We start from the raw sequence: 21,929 nt of genomic DNA on the forward strand, positions 1-21,929 counted from the left end.
GCGTACTTAATAACCATTCTCTAACATTTATTTATTAGATTAAGAGACATTTTGTTAGACATAGAAATTAATTTTTTAATTTAATAATTTTATCTTTAATTGTTCCAAATAATATATTATTAAAAATATTACTATTAAAGTTTCTTTTAGATAGAAATTAAGTTTCAAATTTAATTAATTCCACAAACAATTATTTTGTTACAATCTCATATTATAATTATTGCCTTTTAAAAATTTAAATTAACTTATTTCTAGTAACAACACAGCACATTATTTGAAAATATTTATAAAAACTTTTACACTTATTTTGAGAATAAAACATTACACTGATTTTTTTTATAAAAAATTTTAAAATTAATTTGTTATCTGTTTTTATTTATTTTATTTTCAAACAAAATTAAATATAAGGTTTTTATTTGATTAATTTTTTTTATAATACTATAAATAAGTTTTAATTAAAATACAAATAGAATTTACTGTTTACGAAATTTTTATAACTTAACGACTAAAATAACTAAAGCCAATCGTGAACAACTTTTATGAAGTAAAATAATGATTGAATTTTTTTTTTAGGTTATTCAAAACTAATGTCTATTACTAAATTTACACTATATTATTATCAGTTTTTAGCAAGTTTATTCTGATGATGAGCTAAACGAAATTAATTAATAAACCTTTTTAAAATGAGTGACTTATGTTTAAAATTTTTAGTTAAAACTAGTACCAAAACCAAACTATTCAAATTATTAAAATTGTAGACTATTTTATTCATTACAGTATATTGATGTTTTTGATTATTTAATTCTTTTTACAATAGTTTAAAGTCCGATAAACTGTATTACTAAATCTGCAATTTTTGTCTATAAATCAGAAACTGTAAGTTTTTATTTATTAAAATAGGACTAATATATAATTTAAACAATTTGATAAATTATGAGATCAAAGTTAAACAGTATTGAAGGTGTGAGCTACTTTACTCAGAATAACTAGTTCAGGTGTCGGCAGGCATTTGGTGGTCGCGGGTAAAATTTTGAAAGTAAACCATCTCGCGGGCCGCAACCTTAGTTTCAGTTTTTACTTTTCATAGCAGAACTGAAAATATCTATTGTACGTTTCGTTGTTACTGTAAATATCTTTGGCCTTTTTTCTCTTCGCTTAAATCCTCAGAATATCTAGTTCAATTTTTTTATGGGCCTGCCACGTTTGCATGCATCGGGCCGCAAGTAGTCACTTCAATGGGCTGCATTCTATTTAGAAATAGAAAAATTTCGCGGGCTGCTTATCCTTCATGAGTTGTAGTTTGCCGACTTTTGAAGAAGTAGTAAATAATTTTGTTAGAGCATTATGTTTTAAAGGCATATAGCATAATAAATAATTTAGCACTTTAGTAGATTTTAGTATTAATTTGGTAAATAAACTTAAGAAGGTAACTTAAAATTCTGTTAATTAATATCGCCTTTTAAATTTAAATAGTCTCAGTTTTAACAGATTAAAATAATTGGCAGTAAACATTTAGTTTTAAATTTAAATTGGTGTCTATTGATGTTTAAATTAGTTTGTTTTTATTTTTTCTTTTAGCTATTAAGGCTAAAAGTTTTAGTTCTTTTAAGATTTTTTTTGTTTATGTCATTTGAGTAAAAAAATCTCAGTTTGAAAACTTTTGCAATAAGTCTATTCTAAAAGTAAATTTGTAAAAAGTACAAAATAATAAAAAAAAAACTAGATTAATTTTTTGCAAAATTAAAACAGCAAATGTTCACTCACAAAAACCAATAAAACTTTCAATGACACAAGTAGACCTAAAATTTCTAGTATAACAATCTTGAAAGATAACTGATAATAACTTTAGAAAATTTACCGCAAAGTAACGTTTCTAAGGAATTTCTTATCAACTGAGTCACAAAATATATTTAATTGATCAAAACTGTCTTTTAATTTGGCCGTATGTTAAAATTTAGTCCATAAATTAAATCTAAAAATAAAAAAAGAATTGACATAAGTGTTCCACACAATGGCTGGCAAGCGGCCATTGACCATTTTAGTGAGTAAAATATTCAACAGAGATGCTAAAATAATTGTTTAGAGCTTTTAAAAACATTTAGAAACTTTTTTTAATTTCCTATAAAAACTGAGTTTGTTTTTATATGTTATACGTGTTAAAAAAGTTACGGAAGCTTAAATGTATCAAATTTTTGTTGTTTTAATGTTTTAAAAGAAGTCAAAAAGTTCTAAAGTTTTTGTCAAAATTTCTCTAAAACTATTAAAAACTACATTAAAAATATTCGAAGAATTTTTTTAAAGTTTACCTTTTGGTTTAGTGTTAGTTGAAAAAGTCAAAAGTGTTGGAATATTAGAAATATAGGTATAATATTTCTCAATAACTGCTCAACTATACGAAGATTAGTAGGTGTATTTAGAGAATTAAAGACTATTTTTAAGAGATAAATAAATTAATTGCCTATCAGATAATTTTTTTATGATTTACCAATTAATTTAAGATGAAAATTTTATATAAGGAATTACAAAAGTTTTCATTTATAGGCATATAACTTTAAGCTAATTAAAAACTATTCTAATGAGAGTAAAAAAATATATATCAAAATTTATTGCTATAAAAATACGGACGATTCAAAAAACTATTTTGTTTAAGTTTTGTTGTTTTGGACTAACTTTTCTGTTTCTATTTGATATTTATTTATATTTTACCAGGTCCGAATATCCACACTTAATTATACGCTATTAAAGCAACAATTTTTCAAAAGAGAGTCTGAGTCTACAACACTATCTTTTCAAAATAAGCTAGCTACTGACAATAAAAGCACTACAACTATTTTTAGTTCATTGGAGATTAACTTGCAAAACTTATACCATGTTTTAAACTTAGTTCAAATTTCAATTTTTAAAATTATAAGTTGCTAAAGTAGTTCAAAAAAAGAGTTTAAATAAAGTTAAATAGTGTTAGCCTATCATTTTAAATGTGTTTTTTATTATTATGTTTAAGTATGTATAATTTTAAAATGACATCGATTTCCTTGTAAAAAATAAAATAAAAGGCACACTAGAACAATTATCAATTTATACAGCCTACAACATATAACTTCTAAGTTGTACGATAAATCTTAAAATGTTGTGTATTAAAAAAATATTTAATTTGCACACTTTTATTTATATAAGCTCTTTACATTTCAGTAAACCAAGCAATCTTTTTTAATTAAGACAATTAACTATGTATAACAGAAATAAAAATACAATTTTAGAATGTTTTTTAAAGGTTTATGAAGTTTAAACTCAACTTAGTTTAATTTTTTTCAAATATAGTTTTACATTGATAAAGTTTTAGACTGTGTAAAATGTTTTCTGTGTAAAAGTGGATACCCGTTCGAAAGTGACGCTTCGTGCAAAAATCTGTATGAAAACAAAACCAATTATATAAAAATGTCCTTGCAAAAGTGACGAATAACTTGGGTGGAAATAGGTTCGGATAGGAACTATTCGAGTGGGAATTGATCGGGTGGTAATTTATATATTTAGGTTATTATGTTTATTTTTTATTAGCTTGCAATAGATTGCAAAACCATTTGGTTAAGAGCTTATTAAAAAGCATTAATTAATAAGCAAGACAATTAATAAAACAAAATTGTTTACGGTTTGCTTTAATTATTTTAGTAGTAAAGTTTCAAAAAATATCTTAAATATTAAATTCTATTTATACTAGAACATAAGTTAAATATAATTTATTAAAATATAATTAAACAAGTTAAAATATTTAATTGACTTTTATTTTAAATCAGTTTAGAATTAAAAAAGACAAACTAATTAAAAAAAAAATTAATAAAAGTCAATATAAGGTTTTTATTTGCTGAAAATAAGTGTAAAAGTTTTTATCAACATTGTTTTAAATTTAATAAAACATGTGCTTCGTTGTTGCAAGAAATAAAATATTTTATTATTCTTTCTAGTGGTAATATTATTAATAATACATTACTTGGAACAATTAAAGATAAAATTATTAAACTTCAAACTTAATTTATATTTATAACAAAATTTCTCTTATTCTTAAAAGTAAACGTTAGAGAGTGGTTATTAAGCACGCACTTAATCATTTCAAACAGCACATGTTTCACAGTACTATACTTCAAGTTGATATTTTGAGCTTACAATTAATATGTTTTTAATAAAACACAAGTAAACATCAAAACAACTTGTAGCATAAGATTGTTTAAAAGCTTTTGCAGTTTGCACTCAACTGAGTATTGTTCTAAACAAAGTTGAAAATATTTTTTTGATTCTTAAGCAGCACTAGTAGTTAAATAAAAGTGTTTAAACAACTAGAAGTTTATGTAAATACAGCTTAAAATTATACACATGAAGACTTTTATTGAAACCTTTTAAATATTTTGGTTTAAAATTCAGCAAAATACAGTCATTTAAACACAAAAATTTGTGCAACATATACTCGAAATTTCATCTAACAGTTTTTAAAGTTGATTTAAACGGGTAGATCAGTAGATAGTCTTAAAAAATGTTTGTAATAATTAATAACAGCAATTATCAACAATAATATTTTTGTTTAAGGTGTTTATGCTGCTATTTTTAGATTTTATGTCACGTAACCGTATGCTGAATCATAATTAGATTTCACTCAGCTACAAACTGTATTAAAATCTAAATGTAAAACATTTTACAGGTTTTCTATAAAATCATGGCAGTTATAAAAATACTTATCGAATTAGGATCGTTCGATGTTGTTGTGATCTGTGCTGTGTTAACTTTTATCCTCTGCAAAGCAATAAACAGACCAAAAAAGCAATCAAAACCTTCGGATATTTCATTTGAAAGACGTCTTAAAGACAAAGATAAGGTTCCACAAGTACGTGAAGATGAAAAGAGGGACGAACAAGTTCTTCGCTCCGAAGAAGAGACCAAAAATATCAAGCTACATACTAAAGGTCAAACTCCAGTAAATGAAAGAAAGCACAATACTGAAACAAAGGGACCTCAAAGTGCTTCTACTGATCCTTCTAAGGTTGATGATAGCAATTTAGCTCTACAAAAATCACCTTCAGAAAATGATGTCTCTGACGACCTAACACCTTTACTTAGGCTAACAACAATGTCAGCAATGCCGCTGATTTAACGGAACTCGCTGAATGTATGAGCGGTCAGGAAAGACTGAAGCATTTCAGAGACGAATGTTTTGGAATGGCATTGTTTTTTGATTGGTGCAACCAAAGTCTTAGGGAAAGGGACACGAACGATCGCATTACAAACAAATCTGAGCTGAAAAGTGAGATAGTTGAATTTTTAAAAGAAATACCTGATCAATTACGCAAGGATTTCAACAACGAGATGCCCAGTCAATCGGTGATGAAGGCTCTAGTGATTTTTCATCTGCTAGTCATCAACATGACTGACTACGATGAAAATTGCGACATTATGAACTTGGCGCAAGTCCTTGTCATCCTGAAACACCTCACTTTTATAGGCATGGCTTGCGACAGGCTGTCTAACGGGTTTGTTGGGCTCGACAACGGAGCTGAAGACTCTTTTACCGATGGATCGGATGATCGATGGAAAGTACTCAAGAAAGAAATTGAAGCTGAATTCAAATGGGCCTCAAAGTCGTTGGAAGGAATTGATAAAAACCTGTTCAAGATTGAAGAAATTGTTGAAGGTTTGAACGTTGAAATCCAGCAGTTTTCAGGCGAATTGTTGAAGATTGAAGATTAATAGTTGTTAAGTTTTTTATTTTGATTAACTAAGTTTAAATTTAGATTTATTTAGTTCATTTTTTTTTGTGCTTAGCATTTTTGTTCGTTGTCAAGCGCTTTTGTTGAAGTCTTTTCTCTTGTTTTGTTTAAATGCAAATAAATGAAATTGCACAACCAAAGAGATTTTTAAATAGTAAATCAGTAATAACTTAGCCTTAGTATATATCAGGTATTTTAATATTAAATCAAGCCAGTGAATTTTGGTAGCTAACGTTTGTATAACTATGTACTTAAAACTATAAAAACAGCAATAAGCTATTTTTGTAAAACAATTGAATTTTTGCTTTTTAAAAAGAGGTTCGTAAGTAATAGAATGCAGTAGGCTGTAAACAGGATTCATTAATTAAAAATAATTTTTCTAAATAGGAAATCAGAAGTGTTAAGTATAGATATATTTTCGTTTCGTTCTTTCAAAAATGGTTTTGTTACTTTTCAACTACAAGCATTTAAGAAGTTTTGTAAATTGAAATCCAACCAGTTTTTGGCTTGTACAGTATAAAAACTACACACTTTATTAGTTGCCAAAAAAATGATTTCAGCTTTTTCATTGTAACAAAAACTAAAAAAGTTGTTCTTAATCTATAAATTTTAAATTTTAACACATAAAAAAAGATATTTCTGTGATAGGCACTTGATATAATTATCAGTTAAAAATATCCTTTAGTTCTCTAACCTTTAAATCTAGTTTTGAGTTATCATCAACTTCAGAATACCTAGTGTAAGTTTCAATTTATTGGCTCGTGGCTCCTCCTTAATCATCATGAGGCCTTTAATTTTCCTTATTTTATTCCATAATATTTAGTATAATTTTAATAAATACCTTTATTTTGCTTTCCATCATTTATTCAAGAATATTTAGTGTAAGTTTTAAATAATGACCTCATGCCCCCTTTGGCTCTTTTGCTTCTTATAGCCCACTTTTGGAAACCTTGCTTTTTCGCTACTTTAAATTCTTATAAGAGATTAAAAACAGTTTTTTTTAACCAAAGTTTTGTTGTATACAAAAAATGGAACAAAAAACATGTTTTTTAAAAGCCTAGAAAAAACAAATCAGAAAACCTGGGAAATAATTACAAAAAACGTTTAAAAATCTTTAAGGTTTTTAAAGTGCTTCAATATTTCGTTTTAACTAGACATGTTTCGGAAAGCTATATAAAACAACCTTCAAATTTACTTCTTTTTTTTGCTTACTACAGGATTTGCTAAATGTATAACACCTAACTTTCGTTTCTACATAATTCCTAATTACTGAAGTCATTTTCCAGTTCACTAAGCCACAGAGGTGGCCAGCCAAGCATAAATTTAGCAAAACTTCAAACTCAGTTTTAGCTTATTGGTAAAAAGTACCTCCTGTCGGCTTGGAAAGCGGCTGAAAACTATTGCAGCAGTCGTTTACTATCACTGTTACTGCTAACCATTACCCCTGAAACCTTGCTTTTTAGCTACTTTAAATTCTTATAAGAGATTAAAAACAGTTTTTTTTAACCAAAGTTTTGTTGTATACAAAAAATGAAACAAAAAACATGTTTTTTAACAGCCTAGAAAAAACAAATCAGAAAACCTGGAAAATAATTACAAAAAACCCGACAAAAAAATGTGTTTTTTTGTAAATTACGTATCTATAAGTACAAGCATGTAACCATTCAAAATAACAACTGAAATAATCTCACACAATGTTTGTTATAATTCAAAAAAATCAAGGTTTAATGAACAAGTTTGCTTTTAAGAAGCTTATTTAAACTTTTTTGTGTACGTGTCTGCGTTCTTTTAGGTTGAAATTTACTGGACTGGTTATTTAGATTAAGCTGTAGAGTTTATTTGTAATGTATTTGGTAAGTGCATCGTTTTGCTTTCAAAATTGCATTAAGTTCAAAGTCGTATTTATCAATGGAGTATTTTAACTATTTAAATTGTATTTATTGCTTTTTATTCAGCTGTCACATGCATTGTAAGCTAGTTATAAAACTAAGTAAAAAGTGGTATTTAATTAATCAAAGCTTCGCAAATGGTGACTTTAAGTTAGTCGTTTAGTGAAACTCATTAAGCAACTTCTCCAATTTGAATTCAACTCATTAGTTTTTTTTTTAGATCTGTCAAGCGTAGCATTCAGAATGTTGTTTATCTTTAAAAAATGACCAAGCCAACTATGGATTTGTAGATGAACTAATAGGTTATGAATAGCAAGAAAAGCCACTTTTGCACGAATCGTAAGTTTTGATGAAATTTTAATCAATGAGTAACTTCGTTTAAAACAGACTTTAGTCTCAATGCTTTAAACTTCATTTGAGAATCGTCTTAAAACTTATTATTTTATTTAAGTTGTTGGATTGATCTACGAACTGTTGATAAAAATAATTAGATAAAAACATAAGTAGCTTAATCACTTTAGTACAATAATCTTAAAAATATCATAAATAATAACTTTAATGTGGTAAACTTACCGCACAACAAAATTTAAAAGCAATTTCTTAAAATTATTGTACTAACTAACATTTTAATATTACCATTTTTCGTGCAGATCTTTAGTACCTTAAACAACTATTGATTTAAATAAAGTTTAAAGTTTTATTTATAACATTTGCAATTATAGTTTACGAGCTATTGACAAAAGCTATTAGATAACAACACTAATATTATAAGTAAACTTTTAAATTTTAATTCAATAATCTTTATAAGTCACTGAGTAAAGTAAGTATACAGCAAAATTAAAAAAAAAAGTCTTTTATATGGTAATAAGTTTAAATAACGTCTGTAAATTTAGTGTACATATAGGCTAACAAAAAAGTTAATAAAGTGTTTAGTAGCTTTTATTTAAACAATTTTTTAAACGAAGGATCAATGTTTTTTATAATATTTTGCCGCTTTTACAAATTTTCTAAAAGTAACTTTTTTCATAAAATACCAAATTTATTTCGTTGTATACAAACACAGTAAATTAAATTTTGAGATTTAATGCGAACACCTTAATTATGGTAAACTACAAAGTTGTTAGATATATAACTATTGATATGCAATGTACAAATACTATTTGCTTCCATTACGTAATTTATTAGCATTCGAACCAAAAAAGAGAAAAGACTTCAACAAAACCGCTTGACAATGTAAAGTAAAATTACAAAGCAGGCAACAAAATTGAACTGAATAAATCAAATAACAATTAAAGTCTTAACTAAATCATTTTTATTGTAATAAAATTTCATTAATCTTCAATCTTCAACAGATCGTCTGATAACTGCTGGATTTCATCGTTCAAATCTTCAACAATTTCTTCAATGTTCAGCAAGTTCGTTTTATCACTAACTACCAACGACAACAACTGCGTTGCCCCTATGAAATCAGCTTCAATTTCGTTTTTGAGTCCTTTCCATCGATATCCATCAGCAAATAAAACTTTAGCTCCATCGGCAAGCTTACGAAACCCTCTAGACTAGGGGTGGGCAACGTACGGCCCGCAGGCCGAATCCGGCCCTCAGAGTGAAAATGACCGGTCCCCCAAACCTTTTTTAATTTTAAATGGAATCCGGCCCGCGGACAACATTGATCCGGCCCGCAAGTAGATGATCTGGCCCGCTAAGCATTTTCAAAATTTATATAAAATCCGGCCAGCCAATTTAATTATCACAAAACTTGTACTAAACATTTTTTGAACTATTTCATTAAACAAAACTGTAAGACTTTGACCCTGAAAACGTTTGTTAAAATGGCTTATTACTTTGTGGTGATAAAACACTATTTTGTTATAGTATCTTGTTCTGTTTCAAAATTAATTATTAATTATTAAAGTTAATTAATAATAAAAAAATTAATAATTATTAAAAAAAATATTTTATTTTGTTCGTAATTAATAATTTACTCTTTAAAGTCATATAAAAATTAATGTTAAAAATAAATATATAATAACCAAAATCTTATACATTTAATAGTTGATGTTAGTTTTTCGAAGTGTTTTCTTAATTTAACCTATTTTACTGGCTTTTATTTTTAAAATGGCTGTATATAATTTGACTTTGAAAACGTTTTTTTTTAAATACAAACTCAATTATTTATTTCAACAATTTATTTTAAAAACATTTATAAGTAGATAAGATTACCAAATTTTAAGTTGTAAAAGTGTTTTTTTAAATATTGCAAAGTATTGTAAAAATGTTTATAGAATATTTTTAACCAATGGATAAAACCACTACACAAACTGTAGATGTATATATTTATTTATTATAAAGAACTATAAACAGTCTTAAAACTCATTTAGTTTTTAAAAGGTACAAACTAATTTCTTAGACAATAGAAAGTCGTAATACAAATAATTTAAAGCATAGTTGCAACTTTTCTATAAAAATAACCGCTTAACAATTACTTAGTATACTTTAAATTAAAAAAAAGGAAATTTTTATTCAGTACATTTTGTCGTGAACTCTAACAACCTTGCTTTGAAAATAGTTGTAAAATACGATTTATACGTGGTGTAAGACTCGACAACTGAAAGGTTCCTTTGTACACCAGGTTCTTTGACCAAAATTTTTGAGCGCTTTTTCTTTCGTTTAATAAGCAACATATAAAACTGTTAAATATCAACTAATAAAAGCGTTGCTTACTTATTAAAATATCGTGCTTTAAAATTATACTTTTTATTTTATAGAATTGCTTAATCTCTAATTTATAGCAGTACTTAAAAGATTTCTAGTACTTTTTTATCTAAACCTCAGTAATTCGAACTAATTGTTGTTAACCGATCTTTTGAGTTTTACTTTTGGTTAATACTGCAAACGGGTATTTTTGACTTATAGTTAAGGTAGTTACTTAATTTGTTACTAATTAAAAAAATAAAGTTAAGCATTAAATAAATATATATATATTTATACATATATATATATATATATAAGATGTAACGTTATAAGGCGTTAAATCCTGGAGATCCTGATAAGCTAAGCTTATCGGAATGTATATCACAGATGTTCTTGTGCTAAAACTTTATTTCAACTAACGGCGTTTCACTGCTCTCAAATAAATTTAAGAACAGATCTACGGAGTCTCAAAAAGCTCTAAGAATAGAGCTTTTTGAGACTCCGTAGATCTGTTCTTAAATTTATTTGAGAGCAGTGAAACGCCGTTAGTTGAAATAAAGTTTTAGCACAAGAACATCTGTGATATATATATATATATATATATAGAGGTTTATCTAAAGATGCAAAACTCGAAGGACTCGAGTTTCGTGACTATTCACTCATCAGCTTCAAAACAAGTTTAAAATAAAGCACAAAACAAAATCACCAATGAAAGTTAAAAATTTTTTGCATAAATAGATTATGACGTAATTTAGAAACTATCAAAAATCATTTAAAACGGCTTGTGCAAAAAATAATATACCAATCGACAATAAACTAGCAAAAATTCATACAACTTCAGTGAGTAACTATATATCAGGACAGATAATTGAAAGAGATAAAGATAAAATTAAGATGCAAATTGAAATTTAGGTTATTTTAAGATGAAATTAAAACTTGTTAAACTTTAAAAGCGACTTTTTTATATGTCTACAAGACGATACAAACTCGCTTCTTTTGTTTAGGCATCTCTTATCTTTCAGTGCATATACAACGGCTGTTGCTTCTCTGAGACACAGCCTACATATTGGGCTAATGCCGTCGGCTATAGGCTGTGCTCTTTTTATAACTTCCCAGGATATTTCGAAATCAATGCCGCTGCGCTTTAAGTCACAAACATACTTCGAAAGTTCAGTGTCATTTTCATATATGCCAAATATATATGCTCAAGGTGCTCAAATTGGGCTCAGTGTGAAAAATTTAATTTATTAAGTTAAATAACTTAATTCTATATATATATATATATATATATATATTGATTTATTGATTTAGCTTTAAGTTAATATATATTTACTTATAAAAAGTAATATGAAACTAAAATTTGATAAGTAGCCACAAATTTCGAAAATACTGTTATGAAATTTTTTAAAGGTCAACTTTTTTGTTATTTTCTGTTTGTTTGTTAGTTTAAACTTTAAATGATTAAAGAAGAAAAAAAATACACGGTTTATAGTAAAATAAAGGTATATTATATATTTTAAATAAAATATATAAACACATTTTGGTTTAAAAACTTTAAAAAGAGTTATGATAGTGAATAACAGTAAAAAATCCACACTAAAAAGTAAAACAATGCTTTACAAACAAAAACATAAATATATACCTAAAATTTTTAAAGTCATAACAAAATATTATTACTGTATATTCAATATTGTTATCTAAATCTTATGAATTTTCTTTAGTAATATACATCTTTAATATTGTATACCATTTATTAGTTGATCAGAATGTGTTTTAAAGTTATATTTTAGCGATAGTCGTTTGCAAAACTAAACTTAAAAAAATAAGTTTAACTTTTTTTTGTTACTAGATGTTAGAAAATAAAGTTTATATAAAGTTTTTGATATATACAAAGAAAATACAAAATCAAACTAAATTGTAAATTGTTCAAATTTATTTATCAAAATTATAATTTATTATCTTAGTTTTTAAGTAAGTATGAAAAGCTAATTAAAAATATTTCATCTACCATACTTGTTTCTAATATAAATTTTTTTATGATTTTTTTTAAAATGTTTCGACTAATCATTTAGACAATTTTCTAAAATAAAAAAACCAACGTAGCATAAATATCTAAATTTTTATATACATTTCACTATAAAGTTTTCCACGTCGGCTAAAAAACTATTATAATAATTGAGTTTGCAGTCAACTCTCGCGAGACTGCATTTGTTTGGAAAACCTGATAATAGCTTATATTTGACAATAAGATATTGTAGAGGTTAGTTAGCATTTAAAGTTATGTTTAAAACACTAAATACACTTTTATGTCAAAACATACTCCAAAATTACAATTTTAAATATTTTCAAGTAATATTTCTAAATTTTTTGAAAATTCTAATATACGTAAGTAAACTTAATCATCAATATAAAACTTTCATATTTTTAGTAGTTAACAAGTACTTGAGTGTACTAAAATCACACATGTATAATAAGATATACAGTTTTACTTATAAATACTAAAGTATAATACGATCATTTTACAACACTTTTAAAAATGATAAAAAACGTTTACTTATTCTAGACATAACATATAAAACTGTTTTAGAGAACAAATGTTGTCTGTTTTACAAATTAAGTTGTTTATATGATTAAAAATCAAATGCTAGTTATTAGCAAATTTTTACGCGCTTTTAATTGTACTATACAATTTATTACTTTCTACAGACTGTTTTTTCAAGTTGATAAAAAAAGATGCTTTTACAACAACAAAAAACAAGATGTATAACAGATTTTATTTTTTGATTGTTTGCGTTACAATTAATACGTTTTGAAATGCCTAGTATATGTCAGCAAATCGAGAAGTTACTTAATACATTTTAATTAATTGTAATAAATAATAAATATGTAGACTCATGGAGCTAAATAATAAACAATAATAAATAAATAATTAAATAAATTTTAGGCTATTTCGTTAAAGAAAATATGATGTTATGTTAATCTGAGGTATTTTGAGTTTAGTCTAATTTCTTATCTTATTATTCATAGTTTACAGGTTTGACTTTGAAATAAATAAAGTTTTAAATAACTTTAACTTAATAATAAACAGTTACGTTTTGTAACTCAAAAAAAAGTAGTAGCCTAGATATTTCTTAGGGAACGGGTCAGAAAAGCACGGGTGACACTTTAGCACGGTGTGACACTTTAGCACGGGATGACACTTTAGCACGGTGTGACACTTTAGCACGGGGTGACACTTTAGCACGGTGTGACACTTTAGCACGGGATGACACTTTAGCACGGTGTGACACTTTAGCACGGGGTGACACTTTAGCACGGTATGACACTTTAGCACGGAGTGACACTTTAGCACAGTGTGACACTTTAGCACGGGGTGACACTTTAGCACGGCGTCACTTAAGCACGGAGTATCACTTTAGCACGGGGCGTCACTTTAGCACGGTGTCACTTTAGCACGGGGTGACACTTTAGCACGGGATGACACTTTAGCACGGCGTCACTTAAGCACGGGGTGACACTTTAGCACGGGGTGACACTTTAGCACGGCATCACTTTAGCACGGGGTGACACTTTAGCACGGGATGACACTTTAGCACGGCGTCACTTTAGCACGGAGTAACACTTTCGCACGGCGTCATTTTAGCATGGAATGACACATTTGTTTATGCTTATATGTTATGTTGAAAAAAATAAAAATAAACTATGCAACATAATACTACAAGCTTTTAATATCTTTCAAGTTAAAGCTTCAACTAAAACTTTGTATTTAATATAGAATTACACTAGTTACTCTATGGCAAACCTCAACTTAATAATAACAATACAAAAATAATTTTAAGAATTCTATCAAATCATTTTATTAAGATATTTTAACTAACGTATTTAAATATTTACTATCTATTTTACTATTTTAAACGTAAAACTACTTGTTTAAACCTAGCAACAAAAATACCTAGCAACTAATAAATACTAGTATATTAGTAAATACGTTAAATAAAAGTGTAAATGTGTAAAATTTATATATAGACTGCAACAAAAGTAAATAAAACTATTTTACAATTTTCTCTGTTTATTTAGGTTTTCTATTCTTTTTAATTTTAAGAAATAGTACAATTTGAAGTTTGATCAGTAAAATTTTTGTTTGATTATTTTAAGCCGATTGTTTCAAAAGTGTTTGTACTCATGTTTGCATTTTACCATCTGCCGATATTGTTACTTTTATACATGCGGGTTTAGCGTTTAACTGACTTAACACGTTATTATAAGATAGGTCGTAGATAGTTTCTTAAGTTACTTTTAAATTAAGTTGACATGTTAATAAAGTCGATGTATTAAATCCGAATTAAACTTTTACTATTAACTTAATATTTTATAGGTGCTAAACGAACTATTGTTTATTAAAAAGGATTTAAAAAACAGTTAACTATTTAAATTTAGACTAGTTGTAATAAAATCGAGTCAAGGAAATGGTGTATTTACAATTAATAAACTGCGAAACATAAAGATGATAAAAAACTAAAGAACATGAATGCCAACTAATCGAAATACCGAATCAAAGAAACAGAACACAAAATTTTCGTTTAAACTAAATTCTTGAACAACTGAGCAAGATAATAATGGCTTAACTGTGCAAAAGCACAGCCAAAATGAGCTCATAACAACGGCAACAAGTTACTGCCAAAACAGTACAATAAAATGAACCCAATAAAAAGAAAAGTAATTTTCCCCGCTAATCGACGCAAAGCCGTTGCAGTAATTATTTATTTTAAGCTTTTTATCAAAAAAAAATTTGAACATAATTTAAATGTAAGGTCTAAAAAATTTAACAACATAAATATAAGTAAACAAACTTAATTTGATCATTCTACTTTCTAAATTAATAACTATTTAAAAGTCATTTAAAGGTAAAATATAATAAAGAAACTTTGACAAGTCTGACTGTGGACTCGAAAAATAAAATAAGAAACCACTTAAATTATTTTGTTAAATGTTTCAATTTTAGTTCTTTTGTACAATTTATTTTCTTGCTTAAGTTACATCACAGACGTAAAGAGTTATTAAAACTAAATAAACTTTAGATTAATCTAAGATTTCAACGAAATTTAATGCATTATTTATAGCATTAACATATTTTGGTAAGTGTCAGTTTTTTTAAATTTTAAGTTTGAAAATGTTTTTATTTATATTATTTTGAGCACACACAAAGTTTAAAAACATTTAAGTTTTAGCATAATGTTTTAAAAGTTCATCCTTGGTGTGTTTATTTTATAGTTTGAATGAGTTCCACCGCCTCAAGTGTTAAAGAATAAATTAAAAACTAAAGCATGTTAGTATTCTGCAATTTTTTTATTAAATAAGTTATAATTAGTTGTAAACCATTTTGTTAATAATACTATAGATTTAGACATTGTGTTTCTCATATCCTTATATTTGATTTAGCTTTTTTCGTTTTTAGTCTATATAGTTAAAAAATTTAAAATGTTTTGAACATAATAGAAAGTATAAGGCTTGTTTATTATAGGATTAATTTTAACACTTAGTTCATGAAGTTAGCAGTTCAACATTAACATTATTATAAGTATTAGTTATTAGTTCAAAATAAATGTTTCTTTTATTTAAACACATAGTTTACTTATACGTTTAAGCTGTGAAAGTAAAAGTAACAATACAAGTTCTTGTGTTTAAAGAAAGTGTAAAAGAGTTTATGTTTTGTTTGTTTATGTTTTTAACAAGCTAGTATAGGTTTAAAAATGTATGTTTTGTTTGTTACGTAAATGTTATTTTAAACTTTAGTACTAGTTCCTAGTGCAAGTCCAAAAGGACTTGTGAGTTCGGCAATAAATGGAATTCCACTATCAATCAAAGGCTCATTACCAAAAGAAAAGTCATTGAAAAGAGCTGCAATGTAAGTAAAGTTCATTTTAGTACGGATTTCAATTTGTTTAAATTAGTATCAATACCTTTTGGACTAACAGCTTTATTTCCAAAAAGTGCATGATTTTTATTGTTTTTACAAAACAAAATTTTATTTTAGTATAGGCTTTAACTTATACCAGTCAATATCCTTTAGACGTAGAGCTTATATTTTGATAAAGTGTTTATTATTTTGTATTTTCATATAATTAAATTACATTTTAGTGTAAGTTTTAGCTTTTACCAGTCAATATCCTTTAGATATAGAGTTTTTATTTTATTTAGATTATGAGTTTTTGTACTTTTAAAGTAAACCAAGTTAAAAGATAACCAAGTTTAAAAGTAAGCTTAGTAAGGGTAAAGGTTAAAGTAAGGTTGAAAAAAATTAAACTTAAAGGTGCTAGAGGTGAGCCATTGTTTCCAATTCCTTTGTGGAGTCAGTACGAACGAGTACTTACAAAAAGTGATCGAACGAACAATATTGCTGAAGCAGCGCATCGAGCTTTGTACGCAGTATTAAATGGAAACCATCCAAATCTGTGGAGTTTTATAAATATTCTGAAAACGACTCAGATTTCTCGGGATATGGGACTAGAACACCTTCTGGCAGGGATAAAACCAGATCCCAAAAGAATAAGGTTCAGACAAGCAGATGAGCGTCTGTTTTATCTGGTGTCAAGTTTTAATGAAAATAATAATATACTTGAATACCTACGCGGTAATCAATACAATTTTGATATAGATTAAATGTATATATTTGTAAATTTCGTTTGTGTTCGTTTTTATAATAAAATTTAGTGCTATGCATAAATTTTTTATTATTATTTTACATAAATAAAGTTATTTTAAACATGTCAGCTGAGCAAAGTAATTAAATAAAATGTAAGTAAAGTATTACTATATTATTAACAGAAGTAAAAAAGAATACAGTATAAGTACATTTATATAATTAAGGATTTTTAAAACTAGTTACCATTTGATTTACCAACTTCTTGTTTTTTAGTACTTATTTTTGTTATTAAGTATAGTTTTTCTTAAAAAATACAGGCCACTAAAGATGTTTTCTAACGTTTTGCTACCTACAAATGATTTTTCTAAATATAGTTCGAAAATACTGCTAAACTTTGTCTTACAATTTACATCTTACTTTAATAATATTTTTATTAAAAATAATTTTGGAAGACACACTCTTTCTTGAAATCACACTTCAAAGTGCCTAGATTGCATATTTAACAGCATGCTGGTTATATAAATTAATTTTTAAACGTTTTATTAAATACAAACTTTACACGTATTTGATTAAGTTACTTAAAACTATCGATAGCGCTTAAGTAAGTTTCAGTAGTGACTCCAACCACCCGAAGATAATCAAGAAAAACCTACCCAAGATGATTGAGAAAAGACTAAATAGATTGTCCACAGACCTAAGAACCTTTAATAATGCAAAACATAGCTACCAAATTGCACTGCTCCAATCCAACTTCAAACACAAGCTTGAATATGAAAACAAAACCAACCCTGTCGACAAGAAGAAACGTAAACGAACAAGAAAAATTATGTATTTTAATCCCCCATACTGCCAGTCAGTAAAAACCAACATTGGGGGGAAATTTTTAGACCTAATTGACAAACATTTCAAAACAGAGAGCATGAAAAAGATCTTCAACAGAAGTAATTGCAAAATATCATACTGTTGTATGGATAATGTCAAATCACTAATAAGTACCCACAATAGGAAGATACTAAACAAACTGAATCATAAGAACAACCAAGAGGAAAAAACGTGCAACTGCCGCGACAAAGACTCCTGCCCCTTAAGTGGCAAATGTTTGCAGGAGAATGTTGTTTATAAGGCGACGATAACCAGTCAGATTGAAACAAAAGAATACATAGGATCAACAGGAAACCAATTCAAAAAGAGATGGTATGCGCACATTAGCGATATTAAGAATGAAGATAACAAGGGAACAGAGCTTTCCAAGTACATTTGGAGTTTAAAAAACAATAACACCAGCTACGATTTAAAATGGAGTATAATGCACAAAATCAGGGAAATGAAGAATATAGGCAAAATCTGTAAGACTTGCAATTTGGAAAAAATAGAAATAGCACTTGCTAATAAAAAACGAATTCTAAACAAAAGACAAGATCTCTTCTACACCTGCCCGCACTTTAGGAATTTTTATTTTAAAACTTAGCGTATTAATTCTTTTAACACTTAGTTCTACTTTTGTTATTACTTGTACCCTCATTTGTTAAGCGCCATTTTGTTATGTGTTTTTAAGCTAAATCCAAACCTATATAAAACAAATCATCTATTGTAAGTATAAAGCATATTTAAAAGTTTAAAAAAGTCTTTTTCATTATTATAAAACTTTTAATTTTGTTAACTAATTCTCTAGCAATAGCACTATACATTTTTAATTTTAATTTTAATTTGAATTCATTTACAATTTTTTGCATTGTTGTATTTGCTTAAGTTTGTCCATCGTCTTATGTTTATTTTATTTTACAGGCCTGAAGATCCCTTAGGGGAGAAACATTGTAGCCTTTGTAAATAAATAAATTTAAAAAAATTAATTTTGTCTCCAAAACTAAAATTGTCGAGACCTCTTGTGCCCAAGGAATAATCCTTGCATATAACATGATAGCGCTTAAGTGTCACTACGTGTGCTAATCATTTTGTGCAAAAGAATCAATCAGTGATAAAGTTACACTCCGTGTTAAAGTATCACCCCGTGCTAAAGTGAAACCGTGCTAAAGTGACACTCCGTGCTAAAGTGTCACACCGTGCTAAAGTGACACTCCGTGCTAAAGTGACGCCGTGCTAAAGTGTCACCGCGTGCTAAAGAGACGCCGTGCTAAAGTGTCATCCCGTGCTAAAGTGACACTCCGTGCTAAAGTGACGCCGTGCTAAAGTGTCACCGCGTGCTAAAGAGACGCCGTGCTAAAGTGTCATCCCGTGCTAAAGTGACACTCCGTGCTAAAGTGACGCCGTGCTAAAGTGTCATCCCGTGCTAAAGTGACACTCCCTACTAAAGTCTCGCCGTGCTAAAGTGTCACTCCGTGCTAAAGTGCCACTCCGTGCTAAAGTGACGCCGTGCTAAAGTGTCACACCGTGCTAAAGTGTCACCCCGTGCTAAAGTGTCACACCGTGCTAAAGTGTCACCCCGTGCTTAAGTGTCACACCGTGCTAAAGTGTCACCCCGTGCTAAAGTGTCACACCGTGCTAAAGTGTCACCCCGTGCTAAAGTGACGCTGTGCTTTTCTGACACCTACCCATTTCTTATTATAACAGAGTGTTCTGTATAGTTCACTGACCGACAAAAATAAAAACGCTTAAAATATTTGGTCCTAGGACAGAAAGTACCTTTTGGTTATCAAGTTGCACACCTTGTTGGACACCTTTTAAATTCCTGTCCAGGACAAGACGACGTTATAATTAACCTTATTACATTAACAATTATTAACATTAAACTGCTAAAACAACATGTTTAACTGATTGTTTTAGACTCATTGCCAGCAATTCTTATGTTTAAATTCATAAATTCAACAATAGCTAAAGATAAAACTGGTATCTGCTTTAAGAATACCCGTTTAAAATATGGTAAGTCTTACTGTTTACTAAATTACCTATAAAATAGCAGATTTTATATTAGAACGAAGATAAGTTACTAAGCAAAGTAAAAAAATTATACTAAATTTTATGTTTTAATAAAGAGTTCACATCCATATACTATAGATTTTGTAATATAACGAATAATTATGCATTTCTTAATGTTTTTTTTTTGCTGATTCAGCTTTTTTGAGCACAGACTGACCTTTAAGCATGCTTAATATATGAAAAAATTCTTAAAATATCAAGTTTAGCTTCATTAGCCTTGAACATGAAACATATTTTCAAAACTTTGCAAAATTGTAATAAATTACAACTTTACAAAGTATAAAAACACTTTTCAATAAACTACCTAACAAAAATAAGAAACTTGAACTAGAACATAATAAAAAAATTGTTTGAATTTACAAGTATTTAAAAAGTTACCTTCTTCTTATAATAACTAACTATTAACTTTATTTTCTAATAATACGTAAACAACTCAGGAGATAAAAAAACGTTTGAAGCCTCTGATTTGAAATAAACCTTAGTGATAAAATATTTTATTGCGGTGATTTAGTTAAATGTTACATTTACACCTTGTTATTTGACAAATGTAAGAATTTGAAAAAGCATCCAATTTATAATTTATGAGCAAATAACTATACCTGTTCATGGACATTAGCTTACTTCATTCAAGCGTAAAAATGTTTCAAAAAAGGTTGATTAACAAAATGTTTGCTATACATTGATGAAACATTTTTAATAGAAACATAGAGATTAAACATAAAAGAATTAAAAACTTTTTTTAACACATATAAGTTTATTTGTATAATTATGATCTATAGTTCTATAACAAAAAAAAATCATAAAAAAAAAGTCAACAACTAAGATACAGTAAACTTGCTTTTGTAGTAAAATAACATTTGTAACTTAAACAAGTTTTACTTTAATCATTAGTTTTCTTTATTTACATTTTAAGTATCAAAATTTTGTTTTGATGAATTATTTAATAACAAGGTAAATAAAAAAGTAAAATAAATTTTCACAGAAACCTAGTTGTAAGTAGGGTAAAGTAAATTAATTAACAGATTCAACTGTTATTTAGCTTAAAGTAAACTAAGTAAATATCTATTGCTATATTTAAAAATATAAGAATATATTTACAAAAATATTTTAAAAGTTAATAAGTTTGAATAAAACTAAAATTATTACTTCTTTAAATTATAAAGTAAAATTCCTCTAGCGGTAAAATTGCATCAACAAGTATTTATTTAAAAACCAAACGATAATAAATAGAAAAGCGTTTTTTTCAAATCTCTCACTGTCTGATACGTCATTGTTAATTTAAAACCGTTGTAAATGCGGTCAAAAAATTTGAATAAAAAATTCATTTATTCCTTTCTCTAAAGTACATATTTAATTGTTTTTTACTAAAAAAAGCTTAATTGCACATACTCAATACTTTAAAGGTCTTTTAATTAAATGTTTTTTACTAAGTTTAAATTTTACTGCAATAAAATTTTTATGTTTTATTATTAGTTAACTTTATGTTTACTTTTCTAACAAAACAGAAAAAAATTTAATTTGCAACCATCTCTGTTGCTAGAAAAAAATCGAGTTTTCTTTTTCATTATTGAAAATAACATTAAGGCAAAAAACTAAAACTTGAAAACTTAATATGTTTTATTTTAAAAAAGCAGCTTTTTATGATTTGTTACAAACGTAAAGTAATAAAAATCAAACGCGAGCTTATGAATGTCATTCTAAAATATTTTTTAGGTGTGTTTTTATATAAAGACCATACCGTTGCTTGAAAACTAGTTACTTTTGCAGTTGTTCGATAAATTTTTAATGCGATGACAATTGGCGTTTCATAAGACAAGTAAACACAATAATGCAACTAAAATTACCTAAAATTAAAAAATTTGAAAAACTTTTACAGTTTGTTAGAAACTGCTTGAAATGTTTATACCTTAATTAAATTCAGTTCTTAAAAATTTTTTCAATTATTATTTAAGTATAGTAAAAATAAATTTCCTTACAATAAACAAAATTTATAAACCAGGTTTTTGATTTACAGTATTG

Source organism: Thalia democratica, chromosome 6 (assembly GCF_965202585.1).
Source record: "Thalia democratica chromosome 6, ktThaDemo2.hap1.1, whole genome shotgun sequence".
Taxonomy (NCBI): Eukaryota; Metazoa; Chordata; class Thaliacea; order Salpida; family Salpidae; genus Thalia; species Thalia democratica.